At 32.0% G+C, this 18,226-nt stretch overlaps 1 protein-coding gene and 1 pseudogene across 2 annotated transcripts in view; one reads left to right on the forward strand and one right to left on the reverse strand.

The window, feature by feature from the left end:
• The window catches only part of FUT9 (fucosyltransferase 9), a 156,017-nt gene that overhangs the window by 48,612 nt on the left and 89,179 nt on the right, over positions 1-18,226 (reverse strand). Inside the window, exon 1 of one of the 2 annotated variants that reach the window (XM_039853038.1) lies at positions 2,469-2,487. The exons of the other annotated variant lie outside the window; for it this stretch is intronic. The gene's annotated coding sequence lies outside the window, so the exon portion shown is untranslated. Of the gene's footprint in view, positions 1-2,468; positions 2,488-18,226 lie in introns of those variants that run through there. 2 annotated transcript variants of the gene reach the window in all.
• LOC120595159 (uncharacterized) lies at positions 8,088-8,205 on the forward strand (annotated as a pseudogene).

Consider the following 18,226-nt stretch of genomic DNA (forward strand, 5'->3'; position numbering starts at 1 on the left):
GATGTGATCATGGGAGGTGACAAGCACAGAGTTTATCTACTCTGCCATCTTGACTGGAAGCCCCTCTGTGAGGTCTTTTTTTTTAATCACTCAAATTAAAATGCATCCCCACACTTTATATTTTACTACATATTTTCTTCCCTGGAATTTATTATTATCCAACATACTATATGTTATACATATTTTTTAAATTGTCCATTTCAACTAGATTTTTTGTTGGTAAGGAGTTTTATCTACTGTGGCCCTATTACTTGAAACACCATCTGCCACACAATAGGAGCTCAGTAAATATCTGTTTAACGGATAAACAAATAATAAGGCAAAAGGATATGTTCACTAACAGCTATGACACAATGAAAAAATTATAACAGTATAAACAGAGAATAGATACATTTCTTAAATTATGGGATTCTACAGATCTGTGTTTTGGGATTGCTTTTACCAAGTGAAATTCTTTCAATCTCTGTTGTGTTTTATGTAAATGAGCTTATGTGGTTAATAAAATACTTTCTCTTTCCCATACATCCTGGTGATAGAGGGCTATTATCTCTTTAGCTACTTTTTTCATTTTAAAGAGAAGTTAGAAATATATCTGAGAGTGATTATGAAAACATACTTTCGATTGTAATAAATAATTTCACTTTACAAACATATGTAATGTTTGATAATAGATCTCAAATATGAAATTAGTTTTTTCTTTTTTCTTCTAATCAACCTCCACCTATTGGAGTCTAAATAGCTGAAATAACAGAGATCCATTGTGTTTTTAATCAAATTAGCAAGCAGATTTCCTCCTTTATTGCCCTTCCATAAAAATCTATTTAACATAAAACAAAGATGCAATATTTGATTATGTATAGACTTAAATGCTTCCAATTCTAACCAGTTATTGGAGGGTACATCTAATGATATCTTCACTTCTAATTCAGCAATCTGGTTTTCCAGTTATTTCAATTGGGGATATTACTCTTTTCTCCTGTCAGCAGAAAAGATATAATAGCCCTGCATAGCATTGATCAAGCAATTTTCCTAAATGAATAACTGGTGTTCTTTACAGGCAACACTGGAAGCTGCAAACAAATACCGTCATTCATTTTACTCACTGAAAAAAAAAGTCACTGAGGAAGAAAGAGAGTTTAGAAACTAACTTTCCACAAAAGAATGATGTAATAAGTAGGTTCCCATTATTCAGTGTGTGTGTGTGTGTGTGTGTGTGTGTGTGTGTGTGTGTGTGTGCTCGTGCGCGCATGCACTTGTGTAGCTGAAGGCCCCATGCTGTGAAAACATATCCAGGAGAAAGTACTGAAGGAGAGAGAGGTAAATGATAGACTCAATTTGGCAAGGAAGAGCACACAGTTCATTGTTATCTGGAAAGCCTCACCTCTTCGCTCCCTAAGTGAGGGCTTTTGGAGTAGGGTGCACAACCGAAGTGAGCTATCTAAGTGGCAAAAAGCAAAGCAGACAGGGATGTGGTGATGTGGGGAAGGGAACTCTGCTTAAACTATTTCAATGGTGTCCTTTCATTATCTTCTGTCATATGAACCCTTCCTAGCCCCTAACAGGGCAGTGTTACGGTTCCATTCTTTGAACAAAGTTATCTTCTTTGTTTAAAAAGACACAAGACTTAGCCATCCTATCTAAAATTTTAATCCACCCACCAGGTTTCTATCTCTATAGTTTTAAAATAATCTTGCTGAACAAATACTGGTGGTACAATAGCCCTGCGCTCAGCACTGACATATACTAAGGTTATGGTATGCCTGAGGGTTAGAAATTGAAGCATGGAGAAGGAGTATACTAAAAAGCAAGAAAAAAGAAAATAAGAAAGAGAGAGAGTGAAGAGGGAGAGAAAAGGAAAAGAAAGGAAGAAAGAAGGAAGAAAATGACTTATCTGCTTTTAAGAAAAATTATCACTTTATCTAACCATTAGTTTCTATCATATTAGGACCCTTATCATCCTCAAACTCTAGTCATACTAAAATGTTTACTTTTCCAAACACACTGAAACAGTTCCTGTTTCGTTGCCTCTGCTTGTTTTCCTCTGTCTGGAATGCCACATTCTAGGAAACATCTAAACCTCCAGATTTTTTCTGACCATTCTGTGCTTGATGCCTACAACACCCCCTCTCCACTCTATCTTAATAATTGAAATACATTTATTACCTTTGGCAAGTATTAGTTTGCATGCTTACTTCCCTTACTTAGGCAAAAAGGCACACCAGGCAAGAAACTGTATCTTTAAGTTCTTGTTTTTCCAGTACCTAGTACAGTGCCTGGCATGTAATATACACGCAATGAATGCTTATTGAATTAATGTCTGTGAAGAAATCCTCAACTTCTCTAAATTTTTCTCCTATCTTATCAGTGAAATAATAGCATAGGTAGCATTTGTAAGGGTTTCTGTGCTCCCTGGCACTGAGTTGAGCAATTATACTCAGTGTGTCATTTCTTTCTCGTAACAAACTTACCAGATAAATGGCATTGAGCACCTGCATTTTCCAGGTATGGAACTCAGGTTTAGGGAAATTAAGTAATTTGTCCAAGGTTATGCAACTACAAAAAAGGCAGAAAATTAGATCGGAGGCAATATAGTAGGTAAGAACACCTTCTTTAGAGTTAAATGGTCTTGGCATCATTTCTACCTGTGATGTTGACAAGTTATGCCATTTATGGAAAGACCCTAAATTTTATTAAGATTCAATTTCTCTCTCTCTCTGAAAAGTAGGCAAAATATCTGCTTTGTCAATATCACAGGGCTTTTATGAATGCCATATAATCTAATCTAGTGGAACATTTTTATATCATACATTGCTATGATTTTAGGTTTATTATCATAAAAACTTGATAATCCTATATATTCTCCCTTATAGTTATGCTCTTTCTTGGGCAAAAATAAAATTAGAAAGAAAATAATAATAATGAGAAACCCATGTTAGCAAAATATACGGTGATAGAGAATACTTATATGTAAATACCACTCCCTGCCCATAGTATGTATATTTTAATGAGATTTTTGAGGATGCATAAACAAAATAATGTATCATAGCCCTTCTGGTCGCTATTCCTTTCAGTAAAATTTTCTGAATTACCTGCAATATTTATCCCATAGTAGACCCAGATACAGAGAAAATGAACTACTTAAGGATAGAGTGGGCACATAAAATATAAAGAGTAAGAAAAAAAACAGCCTTGGTCTAGGATCAGATTTATGTAGTTATGCTATGTTCATTAATGATGAATCTTTAAGTAGCTGCTAATCCAAGTCTGTCTTGATTCTGATCATTTTCCTCCTTGTAGCTTTTCTGGGTTGGTCTTTTGTCCACTTTTGGCAAAATGCTTTTTCTCTCAAAGTAAGGCTTTAAATCAGACACGGATATAGCCCAATCCTTTTCTGGTGATTGCCCTTACTGATAACTTGATCGTGTCTCATTTTTTTCCCCAAGATAATTTGAATACCACTATAAGCACAGATAAATCTTGCCTTTAGTATCACTTGTTAAAAGAAGCAGTTTTGCAGATGAATTTGGGAACTAGAAACTTGCCTTAAAACTAGAAAATTTTAATGGGATTGATTTTCTTTGCCATCTTCCTACAACCTGTTTCATCTCTGAAATTACTACTTTTTAAAAGGATTTTACAGCGTAGACAAGTTTATGAACAGATTACCCATGTGTACATGTGGTTGGCTTTACCCCCAATAGTGCCACTGAATGCAATCAATAACTGGTTGATGAATTTTTCTGAAAGGCTGACCTCTGCTTTAATAGTGTCTATTTATTATTGCGACACTTTTTCTCTGAAATTTTACCGGAACACTTCAAACTAACTCTAATATTCCTGAAAGAGAAATTTCTACTTTAAAAGACAACACACATTACACAATGAATAGACTTTCTCGATTAGAATTCACTTGTAGACTCTTAAGAATGTCCGTATGCTACAGTGACAAATGATACGAAGCAGATAGGAAGTGAAAGGATGCCTTATTAATGAAGCCAACTCAGTCCTGACTCCTGTTGCCACAACTTCTCTAGTGCTCATAGACTTTATACCAATATTTTAGTCTGTTAATTGTGTCCTCAACCTTGCTGCTAACTATCTGTGCTAATAGTTCTGTTCTTTTAAAAGCATAATTATTTATTTAAATTAGTTTAAGTGTACAGTACATTGGTTAGACAGCTATATAGTTTTACTCTTTTTTTTTCCCATTAGGAAGTGCCATTTCAAATTTCACTTTCCTTGTAAAATTAAAGTATTAAAAAAAAAGACATATAGGTGTTTGGGTTCTGCTACCCAGGAATATTTCTCCATATATCTTTCTTTGGAAGCTATTATCTTTTTAATGTCAGCATTCAGGTCTATTTTTATAGCCCATAAAGGAAAAAATATATAAGTACGTAAAAGAGTAAAGAAAAAAAAATTAAGTGAGACTCCACCTTTGCTAAGATTATTCTGCCTCTTTAATCTAAGGACCTTAAGTAAGTCTTCCCTTCTCTACAAAGTCATCCCCTGCCCCCCACATATAGTAATACACGGTTCTGTATATATTAGAAAACTATTGCTGCCCTATTTTTTAATCAAGAGAAAGTAGGACTAATCAAAACTGATAAGGTCAGTAGCTTCTCACTGAAAGAGAGAGTAAGAATGGTGACCTATGTAGAATATTCTTCAGCAGAAGAAAAAACTGAGAGAACAGTCCAGCTGTTCAACAGATGAGTGAGCAGTTTTGAGTACACATGGACACATTTTCCTTCTTTTATCTTTCCCCAGATGCTCTATAGGTCTCCTTCGATTATAGCTTCATGTATCTCCTTATATTGGAGAATGGAATTAGAATCTCTTTACATTTTGAATAGAACTGGTATTGATTGGATGCTGGAGAATTAAAAGGAATCTAGGATTAATTTTTGTTAAGGAATATAATTGCCAAAAAGCATGTCCCCTAACAAATTATCTGTTTGACAACTACCTTGGAATACTGTAAGATTGCTATACTCTCTCAAGTGAAAACATATGTGAAAGGAAAAATTTAGGATACGAGAAAGAGGAAAATATAACTACTAAGTCTTTGAGGAAAGGAGTCATGTCTCATTGGTTTCCATTCCTACAGTACCTCACAGTATGCTTTGAATTAATAAATTCTTCATAAATATTTGCTGATCAATCTAGCAGTATTATGAATCTAAATTTTGGCTTGATACATATGGAAAACAAGTAAAGGTAAAAGTCAAAAATTTATAAACTGTGTCTTAAGTTTCCATGTGCCCATACCCCATTCTATTTTTTCAGTACATAGTCTATATGCTGCAAAAATCAAGTCTTATTTATGTCATATTAAAAGTTTATATTCATAAGTCACATTAAAAATCATATTAAGTTGATAATTTGTAAAATGTGGGAATAGCATTTCATTTGAGTACCATTAAAATTATTTCTCTTCTCTTATTGCTTTAAAACCCCAAAATATCCTCAAGCTTCTACACACATGATTTGCTACACTTGATTCTTTATTATTATTATTTTTTTGGAATAAAATTTGCTCTCTTCTCAATGTAAAAAGCCCTGGGATAACATACAAGGGCTATGAAGAAGATATTCCTAAACATGACATCAATCTTTCAGCATCTGCAGACTTCTTAATGAATACTTAGTATGCAAAAGATTTGCCAATTTTAGATACACTAAAATGCTTATCACAATTGGAATATAAAGATAAAATATAATAAAACACAATATGATTATTTCATAAGCAGGATGATGCTGTTTATATCTGACTCTAGGATAAATAGGTTCTTATGCATTTGGTTTCTTAGTAAAATTAAATCTAAACTTTTGATTATGTCTATTAAGATTTATAGCAAGCATACTGAGGCTCTGTTACATAGCTTTGAATACCGAGATCTAACTTCTAGTGTTTCATCAGATATTAAGTCAATATATCATGATCAAAGCTAAAAGGTTAAAGGATTCAACTCACTCAACTATTAGGAAGTCAAGGGTAAATGACTGTCTAATTTACTCTTCGGTGACATTTGAGTCTAAAATGATTTCTTCATGATCTCATGAATCACATGGATGTGATTTTTAAGTATGCCTGATGATATCCCATCAATATATTTCTAAGGCAACTGGGAGATATAGAAAATCATCAAATATTATAAAAAGTCGATCTATAAGTGATCCAGTCTTTTGCATGATTTTCTTTTGGTCTTGTTAGGGGATCCTATTATCTTTATTTCAGAAAAGTCATTTTTCTGGCAATATGTAATTGTTTCTGGCTGTGCTAGATATTGAATATATCATTGAGATATCCTGCTTGAGATACTGACTTGAAGTCACAGACATGGCAGTATTGGTCTTGGGAAGAAATGTTTGTTTCCTCCTCTTCACTTCAAAAGTAACTTTCCTTTCAATAACCAGTATACTCTAGAATAGAAAAGCAGAGTTTTACATTTATACTTAATGTCCACAATCTTATTATATTCCCAATGCTCATTATTATTTTCTTGATGTTGAACCATGGTCAGGATTAATTAAACTGGCGGCCAACTGACCTCAGGCCTAAAGCTAGTTTAAATATTGGCACTAAGGTGCAACCTCTGACATTTGCTTATTAACAACTTTTCCTGGGGCACAATAACTGGTGCTTATTCACTTCTAATCTCAGCAAAATATTGTCTAAGGCTGCAATATTTTTCAAAAGAATAATAAGCAGTAACTAAAGAAATATCTCTTCTTTACTAGTATAAATTTTCAGTAAACAAAATGTCCCTCATGTATATGAACCATACATACGCTAACACTTGATTATTCTATACACACCAGAGCTTCATGTAACTGTAGAGAAAACTATCAGTCAGAATACAAAGACCATAATAGTTTCTCTTTGACAATGTCTGCCATTCATGTTATGTGGCATTTAGTAAAGTCATTTGCTAAAATAATTTTGCCAATAATTTGTTCTGTTTTCTTTCCACACAATATATTCATTCTTAACTTGTAATTGGTTTCATAAACTCCTCAGCAATTGTGTAATTTGTCTTTTTTTGATAATGCCATGAAATTTGAATGTGTCACACACCTAATTGACAAGTTTCCATAAAAGACAATGTACTGAGGGCTAGGCGCAAATGAACTGCAGTTCTATAAAATGGAATTTATATTATTCAACCAAATTAATTTAAATTTTCTGGAAACAATAAGTACTAATGAAAAATTAAGATGTACATACTATGGTATAGAGGTAGTATAGTGTGATGGTTACATACAAGGGTTTTGGAACCCATTTGTACTGGTTATAATTCTAGCTTTCTGTGGACTTTTGCCAAATTTTCAATTGTATTAATTCTCCGTTGCCTATTTGTTTAAATGGAGTTAATGCTGGTACATGTATCACAATATTATAATTATAATAATTATATGAAATAACATAGTACATTTATTGTACGGTATATATAAAATGCTTTTAACACTGTGATTATCACATAGTTGGAATTCAATAATTAAAGCTACATTTGGGAACTGGAGGAAAACTATTTCGAGAAAGACACGTAGAGTGTTGTATAAGGATAGAAGCATTGTTTGAAAATTTTAAATATTACATATAAGGTAAATGTTCTTAAATTTAAATAAGTAATTGGTCAAAAAATTATGGTCCAAACAAAGAATAGAATACTACATAGTTTTGAAACAACACTATTGACTTATACATGTTGATATGGAAAACATCCAAGATGTAATAAGAAGACAAAATAAATTTATAAAACTCTGGTATGATCCTACTTAAAAAATTATTAGCATTATATATGCACAGGAAATGTACACCAAAATATTAACAGGGTTCTTTTTATATTTTGGTATTTATTGCATTTTTATAATGAATATATGTTAATTTTATAATCAGAAAAATTTGTATTTTAAAAGTGCATTATTTTATGTGTTCTTAACTTTGTTTTTCACATTTGACTCTCTAAAACTCATGTGTCTAATTTTTTTACCTAGATAATTTCATATTTTGAGGGCTTCTATGAAAAAGGATGTACTTAAACATACCTGTCTGAAATCATTTTTAAAATCACTCCTGTTTAGTCTATGGCCATACCACTCTGAATGTGCCCGATCCTGTCTGATTTCAGAAACTAAGCAGGGTCGGCCTGGTTAGTACTTGGATGGGAGACCACCTAGGAATACCAGTTGCTGTAAGCTTAAAAAAAAAAAAATCACTCCTGTTTAGTCAAACTATGAAGATTCTAGAGTAAAAATTAAGCAAAGTAAAACTATCGCTATCTAACATTGGACCACAGAAACTCACAAATAAATAATATCTCTTAGGAGATCAAAAAGCAAGATTTATTTTTTACTTGAGAGACTACTAATTTTGCAGATATTTTTAACAGGTTATAAACTATGCAAACATATAAAACCAAGTAAAACAAAACAAAACAATTTTAGGTCAGTCTCTAAATTAGTACTTTGTAATCCTCCCTGTAAAGCTGTAAAACTAATAGGCTAATAGTTAACAGTTGTTCAAAATGCGTTACCATGAGGTACTGAATCCAATATATGGACTCCATAACTTAATTCTATTAACTACCTGAGGAGACAAAGGGTAGTTTTATCTTCATTTCATAGGGGAAGATGTATAGCCTAGAGTGGTTAAATAACTTCGTCCAGGGTTCCTCAACCAGCAAGTGGTACAGCTGATGTCTGAATCCCACTAGTCTGCTTTCACCATTTATTAACTGAATTTTAAGGGATATTTATATATTTTAAAAATTGACTATTCACTCAAGTATTTGCAATGATTCCATTACTGTTTTCTGTTTTTTGAGTTTTAGTTCATTCTGTACATCTTTCTAGTGGCTTTTACATTTATTTAAACAAAGCTCTACAGAATTGAAGCAAGTATTTAAAGTAAAAGTTTGATTTCTGGATACGAGAAAGTTTCTTAAGAGTTCTAGCTCTCTATTAGATTTTTTTGGATAATGGCATTTAAAGTTTTTAACTATGATCTATAGTAAGAAATACATTTTATATCGTTACTCAGCAAATATATATACACACAGACACACACGTAACATACACAGATGATCTATAAATATGTAGGAATATTAATAAAAAATACTCTGAACCAAACAGAATGATATGCTTTTTTGCATTTTTGCCTAGCATTTTTAGATTAAGAGTCTGCAAATAGATCATTATTCATGGTGTTTATGCTTCATAAAGTTTTTTAAGAGAGCTTATAAGATCTGATACATGCTTCTTACAGCTTAGGAGACTCTATTAAAGTATCTCAGAACATATTATAAAGTATTCCTCAAATAAAAGTGAATGTGTCTAAATCACCAAAAGCAGAACATAACAAAATAGTTGAGTAAGTGTAAATGGCTAACAAAATGTGTCTAGCAGAATGCTGACAAGCTCCCAAACTGTTATCCCTCCCCTTTCACTACTAGTCCAGGGACAATTGTCAGTATTTTTGTGAAGATATTAAAATATACTCCTATATAATATATTTTCTATAGTCTAATTCATCCTCCTCTATTATCTGAACCATGGTTCTGCTGAGGATTGTGCACCTACACAAGCCAGAGAGGGACACATTCTATTTGGGGCAAAACTAACATTTTGCTCATTTTCAGAAGCAACTTACAAATGCTTGTTAGGAAAAGAACAGCAGATATGTAAATTCTTGCAATCTTTGTTTTGTGCTTAGTTTCTCTGAATGATTTTTAATATTAAGACAAAAAAGTTTAATGAAGATGGACCAAATTCTCATTCCAAATACGTTATGACTTATCCATGTAGGAAAAATATGATTACATTAAAAAAAGGACAAATATTAGTTCCCATGTCAAGTGATACAAATGTTAGGGTGGAATACCACAATATATCAGAGGGAATTTAAGGATTTTGTAGGGAGGCAGGATGGCAATATAATTAGTTGATAAATTAATTATATTTGCAAAATTAATAATTTGGAAAATTAGTAGTCTCTCAAGAAGCACCCTTCGCCTCTGCTCCATTTCATGTTGAGACTTAGGCAAATCTCTAACTTCTCAAGGCTTGTTCAGATGAGAAATGGAGACTAAGAAATCTTCGTAGGACTGTGATGATAGTAAAAAATAATTCTTGTAATTTACTGACATGTTTTAGGCAATTAGTAAATTTTAAGTCATATTTCTTTCCCTAATTCCTATCCATAATATTAGAGAAATGGTTTACCTGTTTGGGAAGAGGAGAGAAATTTTCAGTGTGATAGGGTGCAGGAGAAAGAAGACCTCTTTGGTTTTTGTAATATCTGCAAAGTGATAGGAAACCACTTTTCAATCTTCATTTCTTTTTGGGAATTTGTGGGAGTGACTCCCAGAGGCCTCAGGGAATTAAAGTATGGAAGCTGGGTTTCCCCCTAAGACATCCTGAGGTTATTAAACAACCATATGCCTCTGAAGGTTGAGAAGTAGTAGAATGGGAAATAAGTTGTTTTGATAGAGCATTCTCCTCAGAGATGGAAATTAAAGTAAATTTAAAGTAAAAGCCTGATTCCTTCTTTTAATTAAAAAATTATGATTAAGCTCGACAATGATGTGGAACAAAGGTGTGTGTGTCGGGATATGACATCATTATACTTGTAGTGTGTATAATTTTACTGGTTAGTGCTAGCAGCCATAAAAGCAGCTGAAACTCAAGTAAATGAAAGCAAAATCTAGCTCTAAAATGCCTTCTGGTGAGTTAATAGCAATCTTTAAAAGGCGCTGGATAGTGATAGAACATGGTTCAAATAATAGCGAAGGATCATGTTTAGTGAAATGAAACTGACTGAATGCAACTGTGATCATTTGCACTTATGTATAGCTCTGAAGATAGGAGTGAACATTCAGAGGGCTTCAATTCTAGCTCTGAGCCATCTTAGCTATGTACCTTTGGCCCAACTACTTCATCTTTCTGAGCTGCAGTTCTCTCACATAAATATTGAGAACAATATTAATTCTCTGATTGGTAATTGTAAATACTGAGCTTATGTATATTAAGTGCCAACACAGTGTCTTGCACATAGATAATGCCAAAAAAATGCTAACAGTAGTTATAATAATTATAAATACTTTTATAATCATTATTACATTTCACTTTGTCATCATCACAATGAGATTTAGAGAAGGAATTATTAGTATCACTAAATAAGTAAAATTAGATCATTTGACTTGCCCTAACACCCTAACAGACAAAGACGCTGGCCTTTTGACATTAGGTCTCATGGGTCATTCAGTTACTCAGTTCTGAGGAAACATCAATGTAGCAAGTGATTATAAAGAATAAACATAAATAAGAAGATATATTATTTACGTAGTTCCTTCTGTATAGAGACAGTGTACTATGTTTCCTATACATAATTTCATTACATCATCCTAACAATTTAGTGTACTACAATTCACATTTTACTGGTAAAAAAATGAGATGAATCAGAGCTTAAATTACTTACATAAGGTTATATTAGCTAATAAATAAAAGAAATAGGATTCGCTTGCTATTCTGTTTATCCTACAATACAAGCTCTTCTTCTGAGGTCAGGTTGGAATGAGTCATCTATTGATGGTGCAGGAATGGATTGTAGAAGAATGACAGAATGGAAGACATACACATCATCCATACAAGTTAACTTGGACTTACTGACATAGTGCTCAGAAAAAAAAAAAAAAAAAAAAAAAAAAAGAAAAATAATAGATCATTTTGAAAGTGTTAGCCAAAAGAAGAGAGGAAGAGAGTTAGTTTTGCATGACAGAATAACATAAGGGGTGAAAGTAAAAACAAGAGAAGCCAGTATTTTAGAAATTAAATGTCATTAAAAAAAGAGAACGTGTTCACTATTATTGACCATGGAGGAAAACAAAATTCAGGGGGAGGAGAGCCAAAAAAGGATTTTGGAACTAGCAGGGACAACTCACCAGGAGGAGATTGTAAGCATTCTAGAACGAAATAAAAGCTAGTAAAAGCAAGTTTTATATTAAAGAGAGGAAACTAGAAATGATCCAAAAATGAAAAATAAGCTACTCTACATAAGTATAAATTCTGAGAAGAGCAGGTCTCTGAACTAAAAAGTTTAATAAAAAGATAACATTTATGATCATGCCAAAATATAAAATTCTATGACTTTTTGATAGTGAAGCAGGAAGGTTTTTTTTGACAACTTTATTAACTTACATAACATATACTTACCTTTCCATCTGGCGTCACTCCTCTTTTCAGTGGGTGCTAACTTTCCACCTTTGTTTCACTGTTTGATTCTGATATAGTTATTTGTCAGTCAGAAGATTGTATTAAAAGCAAACTTCTAGTTATTTCTTAGTCTTTCTTACAGAGCTCTTCTTGGCATCCTCCATCATTTTCTCCACCAAAAAAATGTATTTTTTTCATGTGGTTAATTTCAAATATAGCTTGAGAATAACATGTTCCTACACTTGTAGGAAATAACTGATTTTTGTTTTTCTGTAACTGTGGTAGCAAGTTGTCACCAGAACTGATTTTAAACCTGCTTACTTAATCAATAACAGAAGTGATCTTACTCAAATTTGATCAATGCACCACAGTGAATATGCATTTGCAAATTAACCAACTAGTCACAATCCTAACTTTGGGAAGTCAGTTGATCAGAAAAGGACTCGCTCCAAAGAACACACTCTCAAAGTCATTTAATCAATGACATTCTTACCTGAGAAACCATTTTCTACAAATGACATCAATACATTAATTCCTCTGAAAGTAGCCAATCACTGAATTCCATTCTGCCCAAACCCCTGTATAGTATTAGCAGTATCCTCTGCTCTGGGGGCCTCTGCCTGACCAGCATAGTTCTCCCTTCCTTAAGTTAGCAATAAATGCAGCTTTATGGTTTTTTGTTTAAGATATTAAAGGCTGGTTTTCATCTTTTTGGCAAGTGAATACTCTGGAAGTTTACAATTTGTGCAGCAGTTTTGAAAAAAAAAATATGTAAACATATCCTTTGCCTCGATATTTTCATTTCTAGAAATTTGTCCAAATAGATATTTAGTAAATCTTTGTTATGCATTTTTGCATTTAATTCTTTCAATAATTCTACAATATGAGTCTTATTTTTACTTCCATTTTTCATTTGATAAAAACAGAATTAGAAAGTTTAAAACCATTTGATAGCCACACACCTAGTATATTCCGAATATCTAGAGACTATCTTTAAGCCAGAATTCTACTTCCTCTGCAAGAGAAAACAATCCAAAATAAGGACAAAAACATTTGATAAATGTTTAAATTCAAATGTTCTTAATATGTATGTTAAAACCCACTAATACCCAAATATCCAAGATTAGAAAAGAGTTAAGTAAATAGTCATTATAAGGACACCTATAAAATAATAAATATGTCGAAGTGTTTATGATTTGGGATTAAGCACAAAATTAAAAATACAAAATTATATGTATACCATGTAAAATTATGTGTATATACAAATTGAAATAAAGGGAAATGTACAAATTACTATGAATTTCTGGAGTGGTTAGATTCCAAGTGAAAATTTATTGTTTTCATTGTTTATAAAATATTGCCTCAATATTTGTGTAATAACAAAAGTAGCCTAGACATAAATTGTGGTCTATGTGTTTGAGATTCCTAGCTAACCATCCTCCATTCTATGGAAATTCCAATGTCCCAGAAGATTCCTGAGAATTCCAAGGGTCTTATGAACTGCTGATTATTTAATGCTCTGAATTCCTCCTGGAGATTTCCAAATTCCATTCCTATCTTATACCATAAATTTTCCCTTCTCTCTCTTTGTGTTGACCTGGAAGTGGAAATTGATCTCTTGATTTCCTTTTAAACTTTCACACAAGGCATACTTGGCAAGTATTTCTGAAGTTTTAGATGGAGTAGTGCTGTATCACAACAAGAGTACAGAAGTTAGTATTGAACACAGACCACCACTTTCCTCAAATGCTCTTTGTTATCCTGCACATCACACGACATTTCCTCCTTGAAGATTTACTGATAAGTTCCCCTCATTTTGTCATGTAAGGCAGCTCTCCATCTTTAATCTCTGCTCTGAGTATAATGAAGATTTGATATTGCATGTCTATAAAACCAAGGGGAGGGGCAGCATATGCTAGATTTCACCCTTTAGCAACGCTGAGATTTATTTTGCGATAGATTATGATATTCCAAACATAAGAATGGAGAAATTGCTATACTTATTTTTTTTTTGGTTTAAGTGACATAATTTTTAAATTAACATCCTAATGTATTTTGAGTACAAAAATAATATAAATTTAAAAGGAGTGGTGGAACATAAAAAAATGAAAGGGAAGATTAATATTTAATAGGAAGATAAATGTAAAAAAAAAAAACAAAATAGAGATAGTTAAAAATATTAGAATTAAACTTCAAAAATCTATAAGATGATCATTTACTAAGTAAAAATAGCTAGAAATCCAACAGGACCAATTTGCATGGTTTTAAATAAAAGTTTAGGGTATGTTTATCTACTTATTCTAAGTACTTACTAACATAAATATTCACACCACAGTATTTTTCCTACAGGAACTAGTTCATTGGGAAGTGCTTTCTTTTCTCTTTATAGTGTAGCTACAGGGATCATAGTTTCTAAAAATAAAAGTTTAAGACCAACTTGAACATAATCAATTCAGATTTTCTAGACTTCTTTGTCTACTAATTCTTTTTCCAGAGCAGATAATTTGTAGTATAGACTTAGAGCTGCTTAATCTGCATATTCAAAATAAAGATATATCTTTAAAGAAATAAGTAAAGAATATAATGTAGCCATTATTATAGGTACAGTCTTCCATTGGAACTGATTTTGACTCTTCTATCAAGGTAAAGGTAAACTGACATTTATTGGGTAATCAAAATAAAGCAGTACGTTCTCCTGGGCACAGAGGGTAAAAATGTATCCACAACTTTCTCCAAAATTATTCAAGTTCCATGGAATTCTCTTTCACTAACTATGTTCCTCAATTCCTTTAACCTAGTATAATAATAAAATATTGATAATATGGAAGATATCGGGAGCTACAACAGAAGAATGTTACCTATCTTTTATTCCATGCATCCTTCTCCATCCACTCTACCCATCTATATTCCACCTAACATCTCCTTGGGGAGAGTATAGGATCTGAGACATTTAGAATCACTTTCTACTACATATAGAATAGTCATCACAAACACCAGGACTCTGGAGCCTCTCATACTTATAGTCCCACCCATGCTACTCTAATTACTCTTGAAATTACCTATCCTCTTAAGCCCACTTTCCTCAATTGAAACATGTGCTCAATGGTATTTTATTGAGAAATTCAGTACTGCAAATATTTTTAATTACTGTTCATGCATCAGGTAGTACAGTAAGTACAGTAAGAAGTATACTACAAAAGAGACAGGCCTTATAAAAAGGAACCTCTTGAACAACAGCAAAAAACAATAAAGAAAAATGAAATGGGCTTTAACTATGGTAGAAAGGGTTTTGATTAGAAATAAGAAAATAAGGAGACCTCTAAACATCAAATACAGTAGAGAGGTAGATTTTGGGTTTCTCTTTTCAATGCATATTTATTCATTACAACAGATATAAAATAAGATTTAAACATGAGATGGGCCACATTGATTTTTCATTTGTCTCCTACTATAGTATTATTTGAAGTTATAGAGCATGTTTTTCTATTGGCATATCTTCTTTTATTGTTTATCACCCTCTCATATTCAAGAAGCTTTTCAAATAGCCTATTAAAGTATTTTCAAATTACCTAAGAAAATAAGTTCCCTAGAAGTTGGCATTGTGATTGGAAAGCAATAGACAGAAAGATTGATTTATTGATAAGTGAAAACATGCTACAAATTTTCTCCATAGTAAAACTGCCTATGGATTATAAAATCACTTTTAGAGAAATTGCAGCAGATAGGCATAGTGATGCAAGTACTGAAGGAAAGGATCACAATGTCCAAGGATAGGTATGCTTTACTTTATAAAAGGAATTTATTTCTCCTGAAATACTATGCATAAATATAATGAAATGGCACCAGGGAAGGTTGTTTAGAAAATACATGATAAATACTTTTGTGAGACAAATAATCATTCTATAATTTTTAAAGAAAAATCACTTTACAGTTTATAGATTTTGTGATTTTTGGGGGGTTCTCATACATTAAGTTTCCTTAAAGTGAAAGCATATTTGTATCTACTATAACATAAATAAATTAGCAACAGTGATTTCTAATCTAGTAGCCTTAGTTGGATTTTGAAGTTCAACAGAAAACAAATATTTTAGAAATTTTAGAAAATTGAAGATTTTGAGTTTTAAATGTGAACCACACTTTACAATTTCATTTAAATTAAGGAAATATATTATTTGGAAATTTTTTGTAAGGAAGATTTTCTCCTTCCTTATCTGTCCTTTATCTATCTATTCAATCATTTATTTGTATCAGTGTGGATTCATTGATATTAATTTATTAGATTGTAATCTAATAAGATCAGTATTTTGTTGCTCAAAGCATTTCAGCCTTTGTCACTTGGAACTCCTGGTTGGATCCTGTGTCCTTTTCACATGCCCTAATAAATTTTTTCTTTTTTGTTTTTTTTGGCCACTATTTCATTTTCTGGCACTACAAGATGCTTCAGGCTCATGTTTTGTGTTTTTCCTGCCCTAGATCTAGAATTAGCTATTTTTCTTGAGGGAGGGCCCTAGTTCCTTTTAAATTGAAGAATATTTAGAAAATAAATCTGGGCATGAGGTATGCTCATTGCTACTGTAGTATTACAATTTCTAGGAACTTTCAGGAGGTAGAGCTAATAGAAGTTATGTATGTATACACATGTATGCATACATATCCATCTTTATTTTTGTATCTGTATGTATACTAAAATAAAAATGAGTTCATATTGATGTCTTCACCTTTAATAGATCACTACAAAGTTAATTTTAGCTATTTTCTTTTGCTTATTTGTAATTTCTTTTTCTAACAATGGAAAACCTAACTTCCATTATCAACAATTTATTTACTTATATGTTTTGCTCTAGTATAAATTCAAAATCATTTTATAATTGTTAAAGTGTAAGCCTGTGAGAAAAATTATCAGAGTACAACGTTCGTGTATAGTTGTTTTTCCCTTTAGCTTTATTCTTTACAGTTCTATGTGTTTTGATGAGTGCACAGTCATTTGTTCAGCACCACAGTACCATATATAGTAGTTTCATTACCCCTAAAATTCCTCATGCTCTCACTTTGTCAATTCTCCTGTATCTCTAAACCCAGGCAACCATTGATCTGTTCCCTATCTCTGTTTTTCTTTTTCTAAAATTTCATACATATGAAATCATACAATATTTTGTCATTTGGGTCTACTTTCACTTAACAAAATGCATTTAAGATTCATTCATGATATTGCATGAATTGATAATTGTTTCCTTTTGATAGTTGAGTAGCATTCCATTGTATAGAGATGCTACAATTTGGTCATCCATTCACCAACTGAAGTACATTTTGGTTCCTTTAACATTTTGGCAGTTATAGGTTAAATTGCTATAACTATTCACATATATGTTTTTGTGTGAAATAAGTTTTAGATTTACTTGAATTAATACCTAAGAGTGGGATTGCTGGATCATAAGTGTATGTTTAATTTTATAGGAAATTGGCACACAATTTTCTAAAATGGCATTATCATTTTAAATTTTTATTAGCAATGAATGAGAATCCTTGTCATTTGGCATGCTCACCAGCTTTTGGTATTATCAGATTTAAAAAAAAATTTATCCATTTTAATAGGTACCTAATTGTATCTCATTGCGGTTTTAACTTTGCATCTCTCTTAATAACCAATGCTGTTAAAAATCCTCCCATATACTTATTGGCCATCCATATATATATATATGTATATTTTTTTTTTTGGTGAAGTTCAGATCTCTTATCCATTTTTAAACTGGGTTGTTTATCTTCTTATTATTAAGCACTAACAGTAATTTATATATTTTGGATATAATCCTTTATCAGATATGTGACCTACAAGTCTGAAGCTTATACTTTCATTCTTTTAACAATATCTTTCACAAAGCCATTTAAAAAATTTTTATTTATTTATTTATTTTTTGCTTTTGATTTCCGCATTATAACAGGAAGGGTTGTGATTTGTTAATTCCTTTAATGTTCAGCAACACGTACACTAAAGCAAATTGAAAAAAAGAAA

This window comes from Pteropus medius, unplaced genomic scaffold (genome assembly GCF_902729225.1).
Source record: "Pteropus medius unplaced genomic scaffold, Ma_sr-lr_union100, whole genome shotgun sequence".
Classification (NCBI taxonomy): domain Eukaryota; kingdom Metazoa; phylum Chordata; class Mammalia; order Chiroptera; family Pteropodidae; genus Pteropus; species Pteropus medius.